Source organism: Ambystoma mexicanum, chromosome 5p (genome assembly GCF_040938575.1).
Source record: "Ambystoma mexicanum isolate Mex_15411 chromosome 5p, UKY_AmexF1_1, whole genome shotgun sequence".
Lineage (NCBI taxonomy): Eukaryota > Metazoa > Chordata > Amphibia > Caudata > Ambystomatidae > Ambystoma > Ambystoma mexicanum.
This window is the reverse complement of record NC_090930.1, coordinates 283,097,400-283,111,489: the sequence shown is the minus strand read 5'-3', so window position 1 is coordinate 283,111,489 and position 14,090 is coordinate 283,097,400. Positions and strand designations below refer to the sequence as shown.

Sequence of the window (14,090 nt, the reverse complement as noted above, 5' to 3'; positions counted from 1 at the left end):
GGTGAGCGTTACACTAGGCCCCGGTACTGGATTATGCTCATTAACTTCCAGACAATTAAAGATAAGCATCACCTGATCAGAGAGCACAGTACATACCTGGTGGAAGACAAGATCAGGCCCAATCAAAGCGTTAGAACATAAGTGCTACTAGGCCCCGGGTTTGGAGTTATGCGCATTAATTTCTAGATAACTAAAGATATGCATCACCTGGTCATAGTGCATATCGTTAGAGAAAGCCACACCTGACGAGCCCACATAGTAGCTATTAGGATTATTGTTAATTTCTCCTGGTGCATCTTGTGGATTACACAGAGAAATGACAAATATACACTTTTTCACATTAATGCAATGGAAACACACCTGAAGGGAATTTAGCAAACATACACTGTTAACATAAATGTTCCTCTTTATAAGCTATTCACATGGAGGAATGTCAAATAGACAGTATTTCAGCTGAGTTTTCTAGAATGCGGTTTGCAAGTGACATGTCTATTAAGTAATTATTTATTATTTCATTATCTTTGCATTTGTAATGCGCGACCCCACAGGACCCTGGGCGCTAGTTGCATGAGGTACAATTGATAAACATGAGGGTAGCACATATCAATGAAATGTCAAGTTACAACATCAGAGCATTCTTGCAGGTTAAAGGAGTCAGCAAAGAGTCACGGCAGGTGAAGAAATAGTCAGTTGAAAAGTCACATCTTAAATTGTTTCCTGAAAGATTTGTATGAATGTTCTGTTCTGAGTGGTAGGGCGGTATCCGTTTTCAATAAAGGAATATTACAGAGGCGATTTGATTGAATTTGTTTTTTGACAGATGAAAGTCTTATCCTGGACTCTCACGCATTTTTCAATCTCGTTGCATGTGCGCTCAGGGTAAACAAAATGTACAAATGGTTATGTGTGCGTTTACAAAATTCTATTCAAGTAAATGTTGCATAGAAAAGTGATGCAGCCAGTGTATTGATCATTATCTAGCAGCAGTCACCCTCATTGTGACATAATGTATATGTTTTATATGATGTTTTTTATGGTTTGTATTTATGGGTTTTTATTTATACAGAGGTAAATATATACAGCAGGAAAGTTAAGTAGGGGATGGTAGAGTGGGGGAAATTATTGAGTGGACATGTTAAGGAGCTTAAATATTAAGCAGGCTGTATCACATATGTATATACAAGGGATATATATATATATAAGCACGTAGGGGTGAAAGGTATTGGAAAGAGGCAAATCCTCAGCATGAGGTAGCAGGAGGAACTGGCGGCCTTGCCACAGAGGCCATCCTCAAGCCTCACAGTTGTGATGAATCTAGGGAATTCACCCCTTCTCCACAAGGGGGAGCCTCTCCCTGCAAGGCTAGCGAGGCGAGTCCACTCTGCAACACACTCCCTAGTTGCTGAGGCAAGTGGAAACTCACCCGGAGAGACTCCCCATTAGGGGACAAGGACTTCCCTTCCTGTGAGGAACTCCCGAAACATTACACATAATGGCATACATGGGACTTTATAAAATAACAAGGACTTACAAGTTCCAAGGCTTGGATGAAGAAAAATTTAATCTATACCATTATCAAGAAGAAATAGAGCGTGACCCTATCCAATCAACTGAGAAGAGTAGGTTGAATAGCGAGTAAATACCGGAGCGAGAAATGAACACATATGCAGACAAGGGGGGCCCACCTCCTGCGTCACACCTGAAGGAGGTGGAGCAAAAGCGAGCCGTGGAGTCTGCAACATTCAAGCTTGTACTGAACTTAAGGAGAAAGATGCCAGAGACACAGCGTATCACAGATGCAAGAAGCAGAGAGGGTTGGAGACCAAGCGGCAGAGGTGGCATGCCCGGCAGCCCACAAACCAACACCAATACCATCCCAATAATGAAAGTGGCAATCAACCCATTACCTGAAGGAACACTGGGATGCCGCAGAGGCGAGAGGGAATCCCAGGAAGAGGAGGCCGGCGACAGTGAGCTGACAGCAACGAGGAGCGAGAGAGATGCTCCCAGACAGGCACAGAGCCCGCAGACGTTCACCTGCGTTGTGGAAGATAATGGAGAGAACGCGAAGACTGGAAGGCCAAAAGGGAATCGGTATACAGTTCGAGAAATGACTCCCCGTACAAGTAAAGAAAAGTTGAATACAAAACTGATTACCTTTAATCATTTTCTTTTGCAAGAAAGAGAATCATTTAATTCCCAGAGAGGGAGAGAAAGCAGCCTTGGATATCACTACTCCGGGAAAAGTGCAAGTACCCAAGCCTACAACACAGAACAAAGGGAATCTAAGAGAAAATAGTTGTATAAATTGAAGCTCAGCAAGACCACCAAAGTAAACAGTATAAAAGACAAGGAGAGTCAGAGTAAGGTGGACCAAAATTGTCAAGAAAGCCAGAATTACAGGAGACAGTGCACATTCCAGGTTGCTCTGAGTCCTCTAAAAAGGATCAAAGAAAGTATAAAAAGTCAAGGAAAGACATTCTTCAGGAGGAGAGAAAATCAAACAATCGCATGAAAAAACCGCATGAACTGATACAGCAACAAACAAGACACTATCTAGAAATTGTCCATTAACATGAAATGAAGACTGATACAAGCAGTACCCTCCGGAGCAGTGAGCCATCCATTCTCCTGACCTTTGTTTATTTAGAATAGCGATAGGGCCAGTTAGATTAATTTTGGACAGCAGACATATTCATTTGGAAATTTACGGACGGCTGATAAGCACCCTAGTTAGATATATAAATAGGTAATATCCCAGAGCGAGAGGGAAAGTTAGGCCTTTTTCTTTAATAAAAACATTTGGAACATGTTCTCAGAGTGCCTGCATCCTCCTTCTGACCCTCCACACACTCCAATGGATGTTGCCAAGTATTACGTAAGGTGTCTGTTGCATCAGGCTCACCCTATGGGTTACCATGAGACCCCTCCAAGGAAGGGTGTTCTGACGGAGCAGGTACCCATTTAGATGGACCTCATGCTAGGGGAAAGTTCGGAAAGGAATAAGGGTTTGCAAAGGTTTATTAATAGTACACGTGTTTTAAAAAAAACAAATATACAAACGGGGGTCTTCGTTGGGAATCTCTTGAAAATCAACCTTGGAGTTTATGTCCAGATAATAAGGCAAGAACTCAGGGTATAGACCATTTCCATTTAACAGCAATTTTATTGTATAGGTGCAGCACCCCTCCATACCAAGCTGGCCAAAGGGGGTGGTGGTTCCCATGGGAAGGGTCCCTGGCCCAGGTTGGGGCAAGAAAACAAGGGGTTCATTAATACATGTGTAGCATTGTTAATGTTCAAGCAATAACAATTGCAGGACAGCTGCTGGGGAGCAAGCCACATGAGAGAGCAAATGCAATATAAAGTAGACCCCTGTGGTCATGGTTTCAGTGAGGAGTTGGAGACAATGCATATAGACATCAGGATAGTCATGGGCATTGAATGAGTCAAAGCCAAAGGATGTGTGCACACTGTCTGTTCCTCCATTTCCACTTTGTATACGCTCGTATGTCAATACTCTCGCTGCATGGTAACATGATACCTACAAGCCAATACTAAATAATTACTCCTTTCTCCTTGGATGCTCCCAGCTAATGTATATACCTAATATGTATGTAATAGGCTGCATGGCACTTTTCCTATCCCCAGGTCTTTCCCTGTGTGTACTTATTCACCAGGTGCCAAGAGTGTGCCAAGAAGCCTTCTGCAGGTCTACAAATATAAAAGGTATTAGAGATCTCTGGAGGCCTCAAATTATCAGTGATTTCAATTTGCCACAGAAAAACTGCTGCCTGTATTTTTTCTGCACTGAAAATGTTACTGCTGTTCTACAAACAAAAACATTCTAAAGTATAAATGTAACAATGATAGTGCTTTTCTTTTCATACAGCACACTTTTGCATGTCCATTCAATACCTTTTACATATATTATTGTATATTTGGAATGCATTTCCACAAGAATGCGCAAGTCAAGGTCCGTCAGAAACATAAAAGATAGCGTCGATAAGATCGCCAGTTTTTCGTAGGGCCTGAATAGCAACATTTCTCTCAATAGACATCTGAGCCATCAACACCTCAATATCTTTTACTTCCAGTCCGTCTTCACATTCGGCTTGCTCACCAAAGGCCTGGCAAATGGCGTTAGATACTAAAAAATGGGAAATGTTTTCTTTGTCCAGTAGTTTTCCTTTGCAGATCAATCGCATCTTCTCAGCTGGAATTCTGAGATGTTTAGATATGAGTGCAAATGATTCCTCTTCAGTTGCATTTGTGGGAATCTGTATTTCATGTTTTATGCGGTTGTGTCTAACTCTTATGGTAACTACATTTCTTATCTCCACTGTTTCCATGCCTTCAGTTGTGGCCATGTCCTTGCTTATGGTCTCCCCTTGATGAATACACAGATTCTTAGAAATCCTATCCTCAAAACATTCTTCTGTTTGTTTTTCATTTACAGTTGGACAAGTACTGCATTGCCTTCTGTGTATTTGCCAGTGACTTTTCTGGCAATCCTTTGAACTAAACAAGAAAGAAAAATATTACATAAACATGGTCTGCCTGTTAATATGGTTTAAAGAGACACAAACAATTATTTTTATGCGACATTAAAACTCTGAGTCCTATATGGAAATCATAGTCTAACGCAAAAACTTATCTAAAAAGAAACGGGAAAAAAAAACATTCCGTTTCAGCACATATGTCTTTGCTCATTTCACACAATACCTAAAAGTGATAGGATAGTACCACTTTTCAGTCCTGCGTCACGGGATGCTCATCATTATCTGCAATCTGTTAAGAATGCTTCTGGTGAGTCAGGCAGATACCAGGAACACTTTTGGAATAATGGATGAAAGGATATAGTACACCTCTAAAGTGCACTGTGCAGTCTGCTGATTTATGAAAAAACACCCAAATTGAGTGCTGTTGCGTCCGTCGAAATGTAACAGATTGATGTGCAAGTTAGTGTGCCAATTTCAATGAGCACACTCTTTATTTAGCTAAAGAACATGTTTCTATCATTGCTAGCGTGTCTCGTACTCTAAGCAAAAACATTTATTAAGGCACACATTTTTAAGTTTTTGGCAAAAACGTGGTCCTTGTGTGCAGTACGAGAAAACGAGGATGCATTGTAGTGTGGTGTATACAAATGAGTGAACTGAGGCTTACTTTTCTAACCAACATTCATGATAAAACAGAATATGAACTTCTTATACATAATCATAGATCGTGGCAAAGCACTTAACAGCAATGAACATATTTAAACATGCATGACCAAAATCATGGAGTTAAACATAAGTGTGCTATTTGAGAGCCCACTGCCAACAAGATAAGACATGTACAATTGATCAGCAAGCTCAGCTGCAGAACCTATAGACAATGAAGGCGTTGACCAATAAGAGAAAGCACAGCAGTCAACATGGAAACCCAATCAAGTCATTTCATTTTTTAGACCCACAGAGTATGCAAACCACTCCGAATGCAGAGCCAGGCAAAAGAGGAAGACGAATCCGAAAAAGCAGCATAAGGAGGAAAAGCAAGACCTCCATAAAAGATCCAAACGAGATCCATGAAGAGTCTGAACCTACAACTACCCTCCCAAAATCAAAAAGTCTGATCGCCAACTTATGTAAAAGAACAAAGCCACTACAATATTTGAAAAGGGTTTAACGTTTGCACCACCGAGTGCAATCAACATCTCAAACATGTATTTACACTTGGTCATTGGTCAAAATTTACCAGAAATTGAAAGAATTGTTTTCATACCATGACTAATAAGCACTTGTTATGAATTTCCACATCAGTCGCTACACTCCTCTTTTGCCAGGTAGGTTGCGGCAGCTACGTTGGACTTGCCGTTACCTCGCTGAACTGGGATGCGTGGCCGTGATAATTATTTTTCACCTGTCTAAAGATGGCCAACTGGAAGATCTGGTAGCATGCTACCAAATCTATCAGCCCAAACAAAGATGGGACACAGGATAGCATACAACACCGGGCTGTACCATCATTCCGCCATGTTCGCGCACCCAGAGTGGCATTCGACGTGGATAAAAAGAAGAGACGTGCAATGCTGTTCCTAGGTATTTAGTATATGTTGTGCTGGTTGTTCGGCGTCCTGAGTTCTTGTGCCATCCTTTCCTGAATTGGTCCTTTTCCCTGTGAAGAAACAGAGGGAAGAACTATCCTGGTGGTTCGAGATAGGAACAATATACGTAAGCTAAATCCCGGGGAGTTACTGAATGTGATGGTACTACCTCCATGTAAAGATCCAATTATGCCTCACAGTGAAATCAAGCATACATGCACAACAGGAGTGCTAACTATATCTTATGTATAATTCTGTGAAGCAGAAACCTTTATGGCATTTTTATTATCTGGGATAGCGATACCAAAAAACGTATCAGAAATGTATCTTACCTCAATTATATACACATGCCATGTCCAATTCAGTCCATCTCACAACAAACGTTGCATTTTCAGACCGAGAGCAGTATGTGGAATGTGGAAACCAAGAAAACTATGTTTTAAAGTAAACCCACTGAAACTAATTTGCTAATACATGCACAGAACAGTACCTTCTCCAACCTTCCAAAAGGTGCAAAACTGCAGCAATGATGATGCACTCCAGCAGAAAGCAACTAACATGCAAAGAAGGTTCCTGGGTGAAGTTGTACGTTTAAAGAGTACAGAATGGAAATGAAAAACTGCCAACAGTAAAAAATGACTTACGCTGCTTACATCTAAATGCAACTAATATGCAGTGCAAACGTAAACAAGCCAAATAGCAAAAACAAGCACATTTTAATACACAATGCCTTATGCACTTAACTCATCAGTAGCAAATTGTGATGTCTAGTTTTGCAATGTACAAATGGCAACAAATTAACTTCCTACATACATGAAGGAGCAACATTGACCTATAGAAATGCTAGAAGGTAAACATTATGCTCATGAGCTTCACAGATATTCAGAAATAAAACACCACTACCTGGTGTGAGGTTTTGCGCAGACCCTCAAACCGGCCGAAGCAATGATCACGCGGGAGCCTGGTCAGCGTATAACCTTTCTTTATTTTACCACTGCAGTAACTGCCGAACAACCCCTCAGCCCCCACCCTCGCTCAACGTCACTTCCCTTTATTGGGAAGTAGGAATGCAACAGCGGTCCGCCCACACAACAATGTGGACGGGCAGTATGCCCTTAGAAACAACCTGACATCTCCCTCCTTTTTAACAGGCAAGATACTTGCTCCATCTCTTCTATGAGTCTGTGGGGTTTTATGCGGCTTCTCTGTGGTCTACCGAAGTTGCGCGGTGTCCACTCTGTCTGTTCATGTGGCTTCAGATTGTCTTCACTTTCCGAGGCCTCATTATCTCCTTGGTAGGGGGCATCCCGACTTCTGTCATCATCACTGTCTCCTGCTCTGACCTCTGCGTTCTCAGTGTGATTTATCCGGGGCTTGAAGTACGATACATTCCGAGTCACGGAGGATTGATCCGATCTTTGGGCCGTGATCATCGTCCCTCTTCTCTGTGTGATGGTCAGCGGTTCTTTTGCGAATGTGGCGTCCTCCTTCCTTTGTTTCGGTTGTCGTATCCACACTTGGTCCCCAGGTTCGATGTTTGAATCCTGTGCTTTCCCTTTATGATCCGCTGTCTCCTTCATCTTGGCCTTCGCTGTGTCATCTTTGTCTCTGGCCTCCTGTTCTAGTGGCGTTGCCTCTACCGAGTGGGTGTCTTCCGGCAGTCACGTTTGAATTGGTCTTCGGAACATCAGGTCGGCCGGGCATATACCCGTCGTGCTGTGAGGTGAGTGCTTGTTCGAAAGGCTTGTTGAGTATGGCCACTATTTGTAATGTTCGTTTGATGTTGGCCATGAATCTCTCAACCATGCCATTCGCCTGTCGCCATCTGGGTGCTATTCTTAGGTGCTGGAACCCCATATATTTTGGGAAAGTTCTCGAAGTCCCTACTCATGAATGGTGCTCCGTTGTCAGACTTTATAATCCGGGGTATTCCATAAGTGGACAACATGCGGTCCAGTGCTGGGATGACGCTGGAGGCTGCGGTGCCGTCAACGATTTGTGCTTCCGGAAATCGAGTGTTCATCTATCAGCACTAAAACGTATGTGCCATCTCTCAGGGGTCCAAAGTAGTCCACCGCCAGTTCCTCCCACACGTGTCCCGGTAGCGGTGACATGTGAAGTGGGTTTGGGTGTGGTGCTACTTGTGCGCACGTCGGGCATTGGCCTACCATCTCTTCCACCATCGCGTCCAACCTAGGAAACCACACCTTTTGTCTTAGTAGCCGCTTGGTGGCGACCACCCCCCGGTGGCTTTCATGTGCTACTTGGATCGTTCTGGTACGTAGTGATTTCGGAAGAGGACCTTGCATCCTTTTAGTACTACATGTTCGTCGACTATTGAGAGTTCATCTCGGACTTGGTCTATGTATTTCTTCTTGAACATCCTCCGGTTCTTGTCTCGCTTGTTGACGCATGTGCGCTCTATCTTCTTGAATGCAGTGGCGTATGATTAGTAGTGCCGGGTCCTGCTCCGATTTTGCGATCATGTCTGCCCACCCCACGGGCAAGGGTTGCAGGTGGTGGACGACATAGTTGAGGTATTCATCTGCGATGGATGGTTGAGGGCTGGCGGGGCCAGTTGGGTGGCGAGATAAGTAATCTGCTGGCTCGTCTTCTTTACCCGGGCAGTGCATGATGGCAAATTTGTAGTCCTGCAGACGCAAACCCCATCTGGCTATCCTCAGTGGCATTCTTGATTTTGGGTCCCCGTATATCGTGAGTAGGGCTTGATGATCCGTTATGATGGGGAACTCCTTGCCGTATAGGAACAGGTGGAAGTACTCGCATGCCCATACCACCGCCAGACTTTCCTTTTCCGCTTGGGAGTACGCTTGTTCCGTGGGGGTTAGGCTTCTGCTGGCGCATGCCACTATGTAAACGTTTGTGGGCTCATGAGGGTCGATTTGTATTAGCATGGTGCCCAGGACAACAGGGCTGGCGTCAACGACTACTTCCGTGTGTCGTTTGACATCAAAGTAGGCCATGTCCTCCGCTTTTGTGATGGCATCACGTATCGCCTCAAATGCCCTCTGACAGTCTGTGGACCATGTGTAGGGTTGATCTTTGCGCGTTAGTAGGCACAGGGGGTTGCTAATTGTTGCATAGTCCTTTAGGTATCTGGAGCAGTAACTCGCCAGCCCTAGGAAGGACCGGAGCTCCGTTGTGGTGGTTGGAGGTGCGGCTGAGTTGAGCGCTGCCACCTTGTCTGGGTCCGGCCGCATTTCCTTGCTGGAGAAGATGTGGCCGAAGAATCGTAATGAACCTTTCCCGAATTTGCATTTGGCTTTATTTAGTGTTAACCCAGCTGTTTGCAGCGCTTCGCACACTCTGTGAAGAGCAGTGTCATGCTCTTCCTTAGTCTTCCCAAAGACCAGAACATTGTGTGAATAGTTCAGGCAGTTTGGCACGTGCCTGATGACTGTGTATTTCTTCTTGAAAACTTTCAGCTGCAGACGATATCCCGAAGCTGCGCCTCTTATATTGGAATAGGCCCAGGTGTGTGACGAATGTCGTGATGTACCTGGATTCAGGTGCAATCTCAATTTGATGATAGCCTTTTGTGAGGTCCAATTTGGAGAAAACCTGCGCGCCATGGAGGAGGTGGATCATGTCAGTGATCCGGGGCGCCTGATGTCTCTCCCTTTCGATTGCCGCATTGGCTCTCCTCATGTCTACGCACAGGCGTATTGATACGTCGGGTGACTTTTTGGGGACAATAGGGGATACCCATGGGGTGGGCCCTGAGACTGGTTTGATGACGTTGAGTTTGATGAGCTTGTCTGGTTCTTCCTCGACCTGGTGTTGTATGTTCACGGGTATCCCGCGATAGTGTTGAGCGACTGGTGGTATGTCCGGGTTTATGTGCAACTGTACCTTCCTGTGTTTCAGGTTTCCCAGTCCTATGAATAGATTCGGAAACGTTTGTTCTATCTCATCGGGTCTGGTGAAGTATTTGTGGGCCATGAGTTGGTATAGTATGTGTACCAGACCCATCTCGACGGCCGTCTTAAAGCTGAGGATGCTTCTGTCTTCAGAATGTGTAGGGGAATCTTTGCAGCGTGTGATTTGTGCACGCACCATGCAGGGATGGTCCCTTTGCAAGGTAGTGGAGTGGTGGCTCCGTATGGGTATATGTCCACTGTTACCCTCTGGATTTTTGGTGCGCTGATGAGTGAGTTGTATGCTTGTTCGCTTATGAGGTTAACTGTCGCCCCAGTATCAATGAGGAATTCAAGCGGGGTGTTGTTGACTTGTAGTGTGAGCGTGGGACTGTGTTGGGTGGCCGTGGCGTTATTGAGCGCCCACACATCCTTTTTTTCGTTGATCATCCTCTGATGACTGGAATTCGCTGCCTGACGGGGACCGCATTTCGGTGTATCGGACGAATCTCCTCCTCTGAGACTGTCTGGAGCCATCTGTTGGCTTCCTGTTTTCCCTTGCATACAAGCTCCTCCGGGTTCTGTCCTCTCTCCGTGACCCCATTTGTTCTTCGTCTCCTCTCCCAGTGGGTGGGCTGAGTTGTGAGCCTCTCCTTCTTTCCTGTTGTCTCGGTCTGCTGGGCCCAGGTCCCGGCGCGTTCTTGCAAACGGCTCTGTAGTGGTCCATTCCGCCGCAGGCGGCGCACTTCTGTCCAACTGCAGGGCAATCGCCCACGTGTGGATATTCGTACCCGCATCGGTAGCACGTGGCGTCTGTGCGTTTTCCGCCTTGTGAGGGGGCAGCATATAGTTTGCTGATTGTGTCCGAGTTGGGTGTCGGGTGTTGAATGGTGACCTTGCCTAGACTGTCCAGCCCTCGAGGGACCTTTGCTTTTGGAGCAATTGTTTCCTGAACGATTGTGATATTCAACCGGCTATGACCTGGGATCTCAGTGCTTCCTCATTGGAGTATTTGTGGAATTCACAGTATTTCAGCTTGATGCATAGGCGCATCACAAAATTGTCCAGTGACTCCCCTTTTTCCTGACTAGTGGTATGGAATACATGGCGCTCATAGTCAATGTTTGTGTGGGGGGTGAAGTATTCCGATAGTTTCCCATGAAGTTCTCGGTAGGTAACAGTGTCTACATTCATCAGTTCGCCTGCTATGTCTCTGACAGCTGGGCCTACTGTCATGAATAAGGTGTTTTTTAGCCTTGCGTCATCAGTTAGGCCAATTGCTCCCGCATAAAATTTGAAGTCCCTTAACCATATGACCCATCTGGGTTCCAGATTAGAGGTGTCCCTGACATCAAATGGACCCGGTATGGGCATGTTTTGAGATGCGTTACCTGATCCTTGTGCCTGTTGAGGATCATCCGCTATAGCTCCCGATCTGCCCGATGAGGATGCTGCTGTGCTTGTTGGAGCCGACATGTCAGTGGTGGCTTGTCCACGTCAGCGTGGCATGTGTGCTCTGGTCAGGGCCCACCGTTCCTGCAGGGCCTTGTGGCGCTGCTGTGTTGCAGCGTTGCTGCATGTGCTGCTTCCACGTGGGGCACGTGCTTTGTAGGAGCTGCGAGTACTCTGCGGCTGATGTGGATGTGCCTCTTCACGCGTAGGGTCGCCGTGGCAGGCCGTGGTGTGCCTCCCTGACCCCTTTGAGGTTAGTTTTCCAGTCTCTGTGTCCCTGTCGCCTACCGTGGCGTGTGGAGAGGGAGGAGGGGGGGCGGGGTTGACACCCGCGCCGAATCGTGAGCCTGATGGGCCTGCCTCGCGGGTTTCTGCACACACCAGACGTGGTGTGAAGGGAGGGCCCGCATCCGCTATGCTCGCGGTGCTGGATGGGCCTTCCTGTCGTGGCGGGTCTGCTCTCAAAAGATGAGCGCCGGCGCGGCACGCCGCTCGATCGTGGTCCTCTCCGTGCCTTCAGGAGTGGAGGGGCGCTGACGCGCTACGACCGCTCGATTGCGGGCCTCCCTCTGGCACGGGCGGGTGTCGTACACCCCTCGTCGCCAATTGTGAGGTTTTGCGCGGACCCTCAAACCAGCCGAAGCAATGATCACGCGGGAGCCTGGTCAGCGTATAACCTTTCTTTATTTTACCACTGAAGTAACTGCCGAACAACCCCTCAGCCCCCACCCTCGCCCAACGTCACTTCCCTTTACTGGGAAGTAGGACCGCAACGGCAGTCCGCCCACACAACGATGTGGACAGGCTGTATGCCCTTAGAAACAACCTGACACCTGGCTCTGAGAAAACCAACATGTTATTTAAATGGGGGCTTTTACTCAGTATGCCCCATGTGGTCAACAAGATCTTAATACGGAGCCTCCAGTATAAACAACACAACATTTATTAAGAGGAAAGGCACACTCTGCTCTTAGGAACTAACATGACGTTTCAACAAAACATGCATGGACAGCACAATAGGGGCGCCTCAGGACAACATATCTGACCACAACCAAGATGAATGATATCCCTTTTCCAAACACTAGCATTAAATTACCACAACAAAAGCCATCATAATGATGATGTTCTTTGGCATATGATGAGCATTGCAATCTGTTAGAGGAGGAAACAGTTATTTTTAATACAAGACGCGCAGCTTATTTCCAGGCTCTGAACAATTGAAACATGTACAAATCAAGACCTCAAATGTGTACATTTCCTAAACTAATTATCGAATTAGTCCCATCTATCATTAACTAGGAGCTTCTGATGCAACATCCGGGTTCTACACTTACTAGTTAGGATTTAACTTCGCCTTTAGAATGTTTTTTCCTTGTTTTTATATCTTTGCTTAGTTTTGACTTCCACATTTACTCCCTTAGTCCTGTAACACTGCCCCTTTACCGTTACTCAACAAATTTCGGCCCACAGACCGTGTTGATATTATACCTTTCTTTTCCCCTATGCCTCTGCACTACACTTTTTGCAGTATATACCTCTTCCCTTCCTTATCTTGCCACCTGCTCCATTCCAATATGGCTGTACCGCCTACATATCATCACAACTTCCTCACTTTCATTTAGGTCGCCCGACTCCTTACTTATAGGAACAATGAGCGACTCACATTCTAAGAACTTTGTATGCAACCTGCACTCTAAACTCCTCTTCGGAAAGAAGATACTTTTCCTTGCTCCCAACCCGTATACCCTGTATAACCCGTATATGAAGCAGTTAAATCGTTGCTGCCATTTAGCTCAGTTACCTAATTAGTGCACATCTCCTCTCCAGCTCTCTGCTCTGTTGGATCCACCAAGCCACAAAAGGAAACACTCACATTGTCCCCTGAAGGGAATCTACAGCTGATCTGCCACAAGTAATTTGAAGCAGCTTTAATTATGTTCAAGTATATACTTACCATATGCCGTTCTTTTCTCGTTAATAATTTGCAAAATTTTTAGAGAGCCAATTTATTTTGCATATTTATTTTGTATCTCTAGGCGGTCTCTTGCTTTGTAGAATCTGCTATATTTGGATTCGCATTGCCTGCTGCTGAGTCTACACCTGCCATTTATATCCTCACATTCTAAAAATACTTTTTAACATGCTACCATTGTTGATATGTAGCAACGCCCATCTTTCACTGATTAGACCTCATCTCTGAATTTCAAATCTTTGGTTTAACACATATAAGTACATGGAGTGCCACAGACCATACTATTGAGATTGGTTGCGAGTGTCCCACCCTACCAAAGTAGTTGGGTCCTTCTTTTGTAACAATAACAGTTTAGTGTTCCTAACGAACCCCAATAGATGCTATAAATGGCCTAAATAAAGAATCATTCGACATGTATTGTCTTGCTGGCAGTGTGTGCACAAACAAGCATGTGTACATTTTGCTCTATGATTCAAACCATGAATGCTTAAATATGCCCATTGCCATTACGTTCCTCACCACTATGGATGATTATACACAACACATTAACACTCTGATGTATTAAATGTATGTACATATTGTGTTCCACCATTGTCTCATGATAACTATAGACACCACTGATTCACTATTATATGTTTTGTGTGTGCCCCCGTCATCTACAAGATGCAACATACTCCCGTACTCCCTCTCATGTGTTACT

The 14,090-nt window shown here is 45.2% G+C and overlaps 1 long non-coding RNA gene across 1 annotated transcript in view; it reads right to left on the bottom strand.

Moving 5' to 3' along the window:
- Positions 1-3,146: 3,146 nt before the first annotated feature.
- LOC138480916 (uncharacterized) overlaps positions 3,147-14,090 on the bottom strand; it is a 50,355-nt gene continuing 39,411 nt past the window's right edge. Inside the window, exon 2 of the long non-coding RNA XR_011274165.1 lies at positions 3,147-4,521. This is a non-coding gene — a long non-coding RNA (uncharacterized lncRNA). The remainder of the gene's footprint in view (positions 4,522-14,090) is intronic.